This window comes from Dromiciops gliroides, chromosome 5 (assembly GCF_019393635.1).
Source record: "Dromiciops gliroides isolate mDroGli1 chromosome 5, mDroGli1.pri, whole genome shotgun sequence".
NCBI classification, from domain to species: Eukaryota; Metazoa; Chordata; class Mammalia; order Microbiotheria; family Microbiotheriidae; genus Dromiciops; species Dromiciops gliroides.
Genome location: NC_057865.1, coordinates 66,313,189 through 66,325,814, shown reverse-complemented (window position 1 = coordinate 66,325,814; position 12,626 = coordinate 66,313,189).

Here is a 12,626-nt window from a genome sequence, read left to right as displayed (position 1 = left end):
CAGAGCGGAGACTAGAAGCCAGGAGACCAGTTACAAGACTCCTGAACGTACAGTATTGGTGAGAAGCAAAGAGGACCTACGTTACTTATGGCAGTGGCCGTGTCATTGGGTTGAATAGGACACTGCTGCCACCTAGCTGCAATGCCCATAAGCAAGTAATGCTAATCAAAATCTAAGCTTATGTTGTACACATACTATCTAAGATGATGGATGCTTCTTTGTTCGTAAGTGTAACATTTGATTATTTCCCTCTACACTGTCTTTAGCCATGTATAACGTTTGGCATATGGGATTGAGAGGCAGCACGGAGCAGGGGGTTGATAGCTTGATTTGGAGCCAGGGAAACCTGCATTCAAATTCCAGCTCTTTCACTTCCTCTGTTGCCTCTCGGTCTTGCCTCTGTGGCCTTGGGAATACCTCTTAATATTTCTGGACCTCAGTTTCCTCATTTGTAGCACGAGTGGGTTGGATTAGATAGCCTCTGGGATCCCTTCCCATTCTAAATCTATTCTGCAATTAAATAACACATGGTTTTTTGGTTTTGGTTTTGGTTTTTTGCGGTGCAATGAGGGTTAAGTGACTTGCCCAGGATCACACAGCTAGTAAATGTCAAGTGTCTGTGGCTGGATTTGAACTCAGGTCCTCCTAAATCCAGGGCCGGTGCTTTATCCTCTGTGCCACCTAGCTGCCCCTGAAATAACACATATAATGTATTTTGTAAACCTTAAAGTCCTATATGAAAACAAGCTACTGTTGTTATCATATAAGCAGGGAGTAGAATGCATCACTAAAAAACAAAACTGATTTTGTGATGCTCATCCTTTATCACATACTTTGCTTGTTGTGTTTGTAACATTTAAATTTTGCCAATGAGTCTTACTTGGGTGGGCCTTTTCCACCTTGTGAGGTGAAAGCTGAATGACTGAGGGTTGCCTTAATAGAATCTTCAACAATCATGGCACGAATCGTCAAGGACTGGGCAAAGTACATTGTTCAAAGGGACTAATTAAGTATTTTTATGGTCTCTGCCAAAACTATGACAAGACTGATTCAGAGTTGAGTATGTCTCTAGAGACAGTCATACTAAAGTCCAGGTAAATACCAAAGACCATCCAGGAGATTGTTGGTCTCCCAGAAGAAGCTAGCATCTCTACCTCCCCACTTCATTGTGAAGTGTCTCTAGGGTTACAGTTATATTCAACCCCCCCAAATAGTATATCCTCTAGCAAAAGAAAAGGAACCACAAATCAACTAGAAAAGCTTTTCATTAGAATAGACATGAATAACAAAGGAAAATCCTCTCTCCCCAGAGGGATACAGTCTCTTACCTGGGGGAGAGAAATGCTCTCAGATAACTCTTGCTGCAAGGAACACTGTGCATAACTGAAACACTTCTCCTGGTTGCATGTCCAGTCCGGTCCCATTTCTCTTCCAATCTATCCTCACAACTGCTGTTCCCTCCCTGCCCTTAAAGCAGTGATTTGTCCCTTCTCTGAAGAACCGTGGCTGTCATTTGCTGGATCTGGCTTTGGTTGCTGCAGTTTCTTCCTCAAAGGGGAGAGTTCTCTCTCTTTGAGAGAGATGATGAGACTGCCTCTCAGGCTCATCAAAACATTTCCAGATCTGTGCAAGTCAGACTCGCATTCATACAAGGATGGCACAGAAGCCAGCCCCTCAAAACAAGACTTCCCCTCCTCCCAACAGCTTTGTGCCTCATCGGTGGGAATTCCCCCAGATCTGCTTGGTATGTAGGTTAGCAAGAATAAATTCCTTTTAACTCTCATCATGCCCCTCACCCAGGCATCCCTTTATGCTGCTGTTCCCCAAAGCTATCACAGTATTTCTCTCCTTTCATTGCCAAGCTCCTAGAGAAGGTCCTCTATGTGTCTTGTCTCCACTTTCTCACATATCTTCCTCAACCCCTTGCTGTCTCGCTTCTAATTCCACCACTTGACTAAAACTTTCTTTGTGAGATTACTGCCAACCTCTTAATTGCTAAATCCAATGGCTTCTTTTTTCTCCAATTTTCATCCTTTACTTCTCAAGAGTGTTTGACATGATTGAGCACCGTTCTCCTGAATGTCTTTTCCTCTCTTGGTTTTCATTTTGTTTTTCTTTTCCAGTTTCTCTTTTTATGTATCAGTCTCAATCTCCTTTGCCCTACTCCAGTGTGTACCTTAGTGCTCTGGCTTGGGCCATCTTTCTATCTCTCTCCCCTTTCTCTTTTGAAGACTTCATTGGCAGGGCAGCTAGGTGGCACAGTGGATAGAGCACTGGCCCTGCATTCAGGAGGACCTGAGTTCAAATTTGACCTCAGACACTTGACACTTAGTAGCTGTGTGACCCTGGGCAAGTCACTTAACCCTCATTGCCCTGCCAAAACACCCCCCCCCATTAAAAGACTTCATTAGCTCCCATTGGTTCAAGTCTCTTCTCTTCAGATGACTCCCGAGTCTGTCTGAACTCTAGCACAACATCACCAACCTCAGGCTGAAATGCCCTTCAGCTTGTTCTTCAAATGGAATTTATTTTATTCACCCTGAAACCTATCCCTTTTTCTAAATTCTCTTTTTGGGGGCAGCTAGGTGGCATAGTAGATAAAGCACTGGCCCTGCATTCAGGAGGACCTGAGTTCAAATCTGGCCTCAGACATTTGACACTTACTAGCTGTGTGACCCTGGGCAAGTCACTTAACCCTCATTGCCCCACAAAAAACAAACAAAAAAACAAAAATAAAAATAAATAAATAAATTCTCTTTTTATGTTGAGGGCACCACCATCCTTTCAGTCATTCAGGTTTGCAGTCTCAGAGTTATTCTCAACACTTCACTCTCCTTCCCCCTAATATCTACACAGTTTCCGAGTCTCATAAATTCTACCTTCACAAATTCTCTCATATTGCTTGTCTTCTCTCCACCAACATACTGCCTATCCTGTTTCGGGCCCTGGTCACCTCATATCTGGACTGTTTCCTCATTGGTCTCCCTGATTCCAGGCTCTTCCCCTTTCTGATGCATCCTCCATACAACTGTCAAATTGATATCCTTTTTTTTTTTTCAGTGAGGCAATTGGGGTTAAGTGACTTGCCCAGGGTCACACAGCTAATAAATGTTAAGTGTCTGAGGCCAGATTTGAACTCAGGTACTACTGACTCCATGGCCAGTGCTCTATCCACTGCGCCACCTAGCTGCCCCCAAATTGATATCCTTAATGTACAGATATGATCCTGCTCAAGAGACTCTAATAGCTCTCTCATTACTAAAAGAAAAAATGTAAAGTTCTCTATTTGTCATCTACGGCGCTTCACTATCTGGGTCCAACATACCTTTTGAGGCTTATTGTACCTTACTCTCCTTCATACATTTTACATTCCAGTATATTCTCCACACTTAAATTTCTGTCTCCCAACTCTATGTCTTTGCATAGGCTGTCTCCCATGCCTGACATATACTTCTTTGTCATCTCTACCTCAGTAAATCCCTAGCATCCTTTCAAGACTGAGTTTAAGGGCTCCTACAGAATGACTCAAGAATTCCCAATTGCTACTTTACTCCCTTTTCTTCTCCTCCACCCCACCAATTACTTTGTATTTGTGTATATATTTGCTTATTTTCATACATGTTGTTTCCTCCCAGTAGAATATAAAATACTTAAGGACAAGGATTATATCATAGATCCTTAAGTAATACTTATTGAACTGAACTGAGCCTTAGACAAGGAAAATTAACTTTTAGCTTTGGCAAGCCTCAAGGAGGCCCTTAGCGACACTGGGAAGGGCAGGACTGGGCTGGTGACCCTTGCCCCCCATTCTTGCATTTAGAGTCAGGTAGCTATCCTCCTTCCACTGTCCCTCTAGTAAAATTTTTTCAGTCCATGTAAATCATACTTGGCACACAAAAGCATTTTGTAGCTGTACATCAAAATCCCAGGATACAGAAAGATCCATTACAGAGAATCTGTGTAAATAAATATATTACATCACACATTTGAGGGACAAAGTTGGACAGTTTGTTGGACAGTTTGTAAAACTATTTCATCTATTTTCCTTGGAACACCTAATGTCAGCCTTGTTTACAAACTCGGTCATCCTAAAATGACCTGCTGTTAGTTCTGTCCCCTCAGTATCCTTAGAACCATTGGCCTTTAGGCTCTACTCTGGACCCATGGATGACCCAGACTGACCATCACTGTCTCCAGGCCTTAAAGAATCATTTTGTGAAGATGACCTCGGATCTCTGGGACCTCCCCAGATGGAGTAGTAAGCAGGAAAGACCCAGCTCAGAATTGAGCCCTCTCATCTATCTGGATATAAGAATACCCAATCTTTTATTATAAAATAACTTTTTGATATAGGGGAAAATTGTAGCTTTTCAGTGTCACGTGGGCAGTATCCTTATTATATGATTTTTTTCTTTCTAATGCCCACATTTTCCAGTCAAATTCTAGTCTATGCCTTTAGAAATAAAATATTTAATATAAATTCTTTTTTTGTTTTTGGTGAGGCAATTGGGATTAAGTGACTTGCCCAGGGTCACACAGCTAGTAAGTGTTAAGTGTCTGAGGCCAAATTTGAACTCAGGTCCTCCTGAATCCAGGGCTGGTGCCCTATCTACTTCACCACCTAGCTGCCCCAGAAGAGGTGTTTCTTATGCCTTTATGTTATCAACTCATCATTACAAATTCCTTAAAGACAGGGATTGAATCTCCTTCTCCTTTGAGTCCTTAGCACCTCCCACAGTGCCTTGTAATCAGCCATAGGCCCTAAGTAACTGTCTGATAGTAATGGACAGAAGATACTAAAGTTCATAATATTCCTGCAATCTTTCAGACTGCTGGTAACCTCGAGACCCATTTCTTTTTCCCCCTATTTGGTGCTTGAATTCTAAATTAAATTTCTTTAATTGCCACAAGCAATCTCAGGACCTCCCGCTCGGATGCCTCTCTCAAGCAGGTTCAATTGTCCTTTCAGAATGTTGGACTGGATCTTTATTCTGGATATTCTTTTCTTCCCACGAAAAGTTATTTTTAGCAGGTAATTAGCCTTCACAACTCCTGGTTTCTAGTAGAAGCGAGGTTGAGAGCAGTAGGTTTCAGGCAGGAGGGCAGGTTATTTGTCTTTAATTGCTTGCCTACTTAATGAAGACTCTGTCTCCTTGTGCTCGGGCCCCCAAGCTCTTAAAAACTTAGGACAATTCTTTAAAATCTAATGGCTCTGCACAGGGATTGTAAAGTAATGAGGCGGGTGGCTTGTGGGTGTGAGACTTCATACTTGGTAGTCACAGCACATGCATTTTTAGGAACAAAGGAAGCTTCAGATGCTATTGGTTATGGGGGGGGGGGAGAATGAAGGTTTGTTCTTTAAAAAAAAAAAAGAGACTTGAAAATGAATAGGAACTGGGATCCAAATTGTAAGCAAATGAAAGAAAGCCAGATTTAAATGACAGAGGTATTCAGGATGAATTGGGGAGTAGAGGCTGGGGAACCACCGTAATGCAAACAATGGTACCTCGGTTTCCAAGCTAGAAGGTGTCTAAATTTTAATGATCACAAACTTCTCTTGGAAATAAAGGCCCATCATTTTATCACCAGACTTCTTCTGGTGATATTTATGGCTCTGACTCATAGAATGCTACAGTCTCCAAAGCATTAATGATCCCCCATGGGGCAACGGAGAGGCCCATGGCGGGTGTGAGAAGGCTGTAGCACAGAACAAGTAAGAATTAGCAGATGAAGAATGGTGTGAAGTACATTATCAAAGAAATGCGTCAATGATAAAGAAAGGCTGGTCATATGGAGAAGGCAATATCCCTGGCTATTTAGAAGACAATGCAGGTTGAAAAAATTATTTGAAATTCAAGAAATGCTTATTAAGTACCTATGATGTGCAAAACACTCCAGGGATACAAAGATGATTCTTATTTTGGATTCTGACTTCCTGTTTACCACTTTTGTTCTGTCCTTTTGAGTCCCAAGGACTTTTTTTTCCCCATAGGGCAGAGAAGCACCATTTCATAGCTTTTTTCTTAATTGGAGTTGTTTTGGTTGAATTTTTAATTCAGTTTCCTTGAATTCAGTCCAATAATCATTAATTAGGCGCTTATTGTATTCCAGGCACTGTGCTGAGTGATAGAGAACAAGACAAAAATAAGAGCATCCCTGCCCTGAACGAGGAAAAGAAGAATATAAACAGGTACACAGAGAAGTAAATAGACAAATTTAACCTCTCTAGAATTTCATCCCAATCTCTCTTTAATCAGTTTCTGTAGAAATTTATACCCTGAGATCCTACAGATATTTCTTCTGATCTCTTTGAAATCTGGTCTCCCAAAATCTAGGGGACATGATGTATGGCCAGTTTTTATCATAGATTTTAAGATGAACTGCTGCGGCCTTTCCCCCGAGGTTCTCCTACTTTACCAGCAAGTTCTTCCTTGATGGCCATGACCAGGTGCAGGAAAGCAGTCCTTGTCCCTTTGGTCCCCTTTTAAAGAATGAGATGATCATTAAGGTAAATCAGAACATTTTTAGCTCTTGGGCTTTTGGCAAAGACAGAGCTCCAGAGGATGCAATAATTTATACTTTATTATACCATCACGAATTTATAGCCTCCGTGCCAGGTTCGTCCTGTTTCCCAAACTCCTTCTCTTTCCGTCCAAGTGGTCTGTAGCACGCTCCCACGATGATACATCACTTCAGGTTCTCCTGCTGTTAATCCTCTCAAAAATGCAGTCACACCGCCTCTCCTGTCTGGTTGTTAGATTTCCTGACATGATTATATTTTCTTCATATTTGCTTCCCCTTTGATGAGGCCCATCCCACTAGATTTCAATGGGACCTATGAAGTTGAATTTGTTGCCTTACATTATGATCCCTAGTTCACACTGTTTATCTTCCATATTTTGTGTATTTGTGCATAGACATTTTCTTCACTTCATCCTGTGAGCTACTAGTCCTCACTTCTGTGATTCTTCCTGTGCTGTACCTTTCACTCTCTATAGTAAATGGCTCACAAATATGGGTGACCAATATTGTCATTTCCCATTCCTTTGAAAAAGAAAACTTTTAAGACTCCAGGAAAATAAATACATTTTTGTTGTTCAGTTTTTTCGGGCATGTCCAGCTCTTCATCCCCATCTGGGGTTTTCTTGGCAAAGATACTAGAGTGGTTTGCCATTTTCTTCTCTGGTTCATTTTGTAGATGAGGAGACTGAGGCAAACAGGGTTAAATGACTTGCCCAGGGTCATACTGCTAGTAAGTGTCTGAGGCCATATTTGAACTCAGGTCTTCCTGACTCCAGAGCTGGCAGTCTATTCAGTTTGGCACCTAGCTGCGCCCAAATTTTTTTTTTTTTTACCAACCCTCATTAGGTGCTTTTCATCTCCCATTGTGACCACCATTCTTATAGGTCAAGCTGTGGTTCAGAAATTCAAATTCTAATCTCAGACACTTACCTTCTTAGCCAGGTTCACTTCCTAATTCTGTCTTCCTTTTCAGAAGCCCTTACCTTCAATCAACAGATGTGATGAAAATGTCATCTTTTCCTCGAGATATGAGACCTTCGGCATTTTATCCAGAACCTCCTTGTAGTGGGAAGAGGAATATCCTAACCTCCCATTTGCATGGACATTACACTTATTTTTCCTAAAAGAAATTAAACAACACTCTTGAGGCTTAATTGGCTCAGGGCTCTAAAGGCTCAGGCTATAGACATTGCTTCCTAGATCACAAGGAGTTCCAGGTGTGTCCTGATGCTTGGCTGGCAGGCCAGCATGGACAGTTCAGACAAAGGAGTTTTGCTCAGCTGAGAGGTTTTAGGATGTTTCAATGCCTATCCTTGTTGGGGAACCTCTAACTATGGCTAAGTAAATCTCATTTGTTTACGGCGAATGCCCCCCATGAGAATCTCATTTCATTATAGTATCCAACATAAATGCTGAGGAAACTAGCCTGGGTCAGGTCTGGCCCAGAAGATTTGTTGTCTGTGAGTTTGTGGAGCCAGCTGCCAACCTGGATACCAGAACTCTCCCTGTCTGGGTTGTAAGGTTGGAAGTGGGGACAGAGTAGAAGAGCTACTACTCACCAGGCACCAATCAGAATTCAGGAGCCTATCTCTGGATCAAGTTCAGCTCTGAGGTGCTTCTTCAATAATTCTTTTATTTTTCCTCCACCTTGGTTCCTGTGGCCAAAAATTCACCACTTGGAGGGTGCCTTTCTGATGATGAGGCTCTCTGAACCTAGACTGCTATTAGATGATAGACACAAAACCCATCACTAGACCCAGACTTTAAAGCCTTCCTTGTTGGATAGCATCCAGGTCCCATGACTTTTGGCTCAGGAATATTAAGGATTAGGCTCCAAAGAGGTCAAAGATTTCCCCCTAGTCCCCAGGCAGCCCAAAGCAGAGTCTGACATGTAGGACATCCTCAATGACATACACACACACACAGGGAAGGCACCCCAGAGCTATAAAACTTTGCCACAAAGATCTCTGGTCCTTGCTCTTTCTCTCCACCCTCCAAATTCTGCTACTATGGTTTGATGGGCCAACCTAACATTTACTCAGAGTTTGAAATGTTCTCTTTTAGACTTTGTCTTTGGAGCTGCTGTCTTCCTGTCCCACAGATCACTTCCTCTGTCTGTTATGGCAACAGGTAGAAATTTCCAGAGAGCTTGGGCTTCATTGACATGGGCTTCAGAATCCAACGCCTCTCCCATACCACAATAAAGCACTAGACTTTTTTTTAAATTTTGGGCAGGGCAATGAGGGTTAAGTGACTTGCCCAGAGTCACACAGCTAGTTAAGTGTCAAGTGTTTGAGGATGGATTTGAACTCAGGTCCTCCTGAATCCAAGGCCAGTGCTTTATCTACTTCACCACCTAGCTACCCCAGCACTGGACTTTAATAAAGCATAGGACTCTGATGGAGGTTGGTGTGTTTCAGTATTACTAAAAGTGAAAGTAATACTCATAGCCCATCCCCTTACACATGGGCTCCCAGAAAGAGACTCTAGGTTTGAGACACTCTGTGGTTAGCTTGCTCTCAAAACCATAGTTCACCAGCCCCTGCCATTGTATTTCTTTTTACTAAGCCAATAAGAAAGTACATAAATTCAAAGCAACTGGCATTTGATCAAACAACTCTGCAAATTAAATAACCAATAAACTCCTCTCCAAACGAACATATATAAGCTTTCTCATAGAGGACTACAGCACCAAGGGGAAAAAGGCATATGCACAAAGGACACATAAAGGGGCATACGTGCCAAGAAAATGGATGACCTGGATACACACACATGGAAGGAAATGTGTGGTCAGGTCAATTCTATCTACAATAGTGTAGACCCATCAGTATGCCCCAGTGCTGTTATTATATTGATATCTGCTAAGTATGACTGTTGGGTCTCTATACTCCATCTTATCTCTGCTTTTCACCAGGTCTCATGTCATCTCTCTGTGGTATCAGAGTGTCTCAGCTGATTATCTGTACTGGTCTTTTGAGGTGTTGTTCAGGAAGTCAACAAAAATGGTCTCTAGTGCTATTTGTTGGTCTTCATTTATTTAGCCTCTTTGGGTCATTTACTAGGGATATACCTGCTCACAAGCCCCTCCCTTGCCAAGGAGGATTAAGCTTCTTTAGTCCACATTGCTGGAAAATAGGATGGCAGAAACTAGTCATAGACCAGCATCTTACACCATCTACCAAAATAAGGTCAAAATGGGTACATGATCTAGACATAAAGGGTGATGCCATAGGCAAATTAGAAGAGCAAGGAATAGTTTACCTGTCTCATCTATGGAGAGGGGAAGACTTTATAACCAAAGATGAAATAGAGAACATTATGAAATACAAAATCAATCATTTCAACTATATTAGCTTAAAAAGGTCTTGCACAGACAAAATGAATGCAAACAAGATTAGAAGGGAGGCAGAAAGCTGGGAAACAATTTTTACAGCCAGAATTTCTGATAAAGGTCTCATTTCTCAAATATACAGAGAACTGAATCAAATTTATAAGAATACAAGTCATCCTTTAGTTCACATTGGCCTAGGGCATAGCACAGGATATATGGTGACTCTGTCTAGGCAAGCAGTCAACAAAGGCCAAGAGAAGTCTTCTGGCTAAGATTAAATCTATGGCTGTTCTTCCTAAAAGTCCCTGGTGACTGGCAGCTGTCTGTGATAAAACAATGGAATTTGGCAGACACCCAGGGGCCCCACCTGATTGATTTAGTATCGTTTGAATTGGGTGAGAATGAGAAACTGACTAAGTACCCACTTAAGGATGATTGCATGGAGGCCACACCTGGCTGGCCCTGAGTGATATGTTGGTGTACTACTGATGTCAGCAAGAGACCACTCTCAACCAGTCAGCTTGAAGGACCTCCCCTTTAGGGGGAGGGAAAGAAGAACTAGGGAGGGAAGATTCATTCATTCTGGTGTGGGAGAGCTTCGGAGCGGACAGGAGAGACTGCATATCTGACTTTCATTGAAAAACTACGAACCCCAGGTGGTGGTGAGTGGAAGCAAGGCCAGCTCTTTGAGCTAGCTGAGCAGCAAGCAAGTTTGGGGTTTGAGTCAGTATTTGCTAGAGCCAGGGAGCTTATTTGTTTTCTCTTCCCCTATTCCTTTCCTTGTCGTCCCTGGCTTTATTAACTTCACCTGTGTTGTAAATTTTGTTCCCATTAATAAAATCTGGTTTGTTTGTGGAAAAGAAACTGTTAATCTCCTTTCTTATTAGTCTGGGAGAAATAACTAAAAAAGGCAGTTTGGAAGGGAGGAAACTTTAGACCTAGAGGTCTCTCATTTTTTTCTGAACCCCAATATTATGGCAAGCCACCCAATTAATTCCCCCATATTAAATTTGGCCCTTACATATCTGAATTGGTGATAGTGGTATTGGTGGTGGTGCCCACAACTAACTTACTTGTTGTTATTGTTGCTGTTGCAGCTGCTATTGATAAGTCATTTCAGTCATGTCCAACTCTTTCTGACCCCATTTAGAGTTTTCTCAGCAAAGATATTGGAATGGTTTGTCATTTCCTTATCCAGCTCTTTTATTTTTGGTGGATTTCTTTTTCCCCACTTAATAATATTTTTCCTAATTACATATAAATATAGTTTTCAACATTCATTTCTGTAAGATTTTAAGTTCCAAATTTTTCTCCTACCCTCCCCCATCTTGAGGCAGTAAGCAATCTGATCTAGTTTATATGGTACAATCATGATAAACATATTTCCATGTTAGCCATGTTGTGAAAGAAGAATCAGAACAAAAGGGAAAAACCACAAGAAAGAAGAAATGACCAACTCCCCCCCCCCAAAGTAAAAATATTATGCTTTGATCTGCATTCACATTCCCTAGTTCTTTTTCTGGATGTGGAGAGCATTTTTGATCATGAGTCTTTTGGAATTGTCTTGGATCATTGTATTGCTGAAAAGAGCTATACTACCACAGTTGATCATCACACAATGTTGCTGTTACTATATAAAATGTCCTCCTGTTTCCGCTTATCTCATTATGCATCAGGTCATGTAAGTCTTTCCAGGTGTTTTTGAAATAATCCTGCTTTTCATTTCCTATAGCACAATAATATTCCATCACAAGCATATACCACAGCTTGTTTAACCATTCCTCAATTGATAGGCATTCCCTCAATTTCCAATTCTTTGCCACCACAAAAAGATCTGCTATAAATATTTTCAGACATGTGGGTCCTTTTCCCTTTTTATGATCTCTTTGGGATATAGATCTAGTAGTGGTATTGCTGAGTCAAAGGGTAAACACAACTTTATAGCCTTGTGGGCATGGTTCCAAATTCCTCTCCAGAATGGTTGGATCAGTTCATAACTCCAACAACACACATTCATTGATGTCCCAATTTTCTCACATCTTCTACAACATTTATCATTTCTCTTTTGTGTCATAATAGTCAATCTGATAGATATGAGGTGGTACCTCAGAGTTGTTTTAATTTGTATTTCCCTAATCAATAGTGCTTAAGAACATTTTTTCATATGGCTACAGATAGCTTTGATTTCTTTGTCTGAAAACTGCCTGTTCATATCCTTTGACTATTTCTTAGTTGGGGAATGAATTGTATTTTTATAAATTTGACTCACTGGGACAAGGGTGACCACTTCTCTTCAGGCTCCATAATGCTTGTCGTGGGCATGCAAATGAACCTGGTTGCAAGAATAAAAGAACTAGGTGTCAAACTTCTCAACTTTCTTCTGAATTTCTTCCTTTATTATGCATAACTTTAAGCAAGAAAATCACTCGTCTTTGTTTCCCTATACAACATTGAAAAGTTTAGGGGTTGGGGCAGCTAGGTGGCACAGTGGATAAAGTCCTGGAGTCAGGAGGACCTGAGTTCAAATCTGGCCTCAGACACTTGACACTTACTAGCTGTGTGACCCTGGGCAAGTCACTTAACCCCCATTGCCTCACTAAAAAAAAAAATTAGGGGTCAAGAAGAGGAAAAAGACTACTGGACCAGATAGGGTCCTGAGGTTCATCCCAACTCTAAATTCTGTCATTCATATGTATTAAAAATGACATTTTTGTCCACAGCCATTTTCTGGAGAGCTTGATTTCTGCAACACATGTATGAACACAGAAAATAG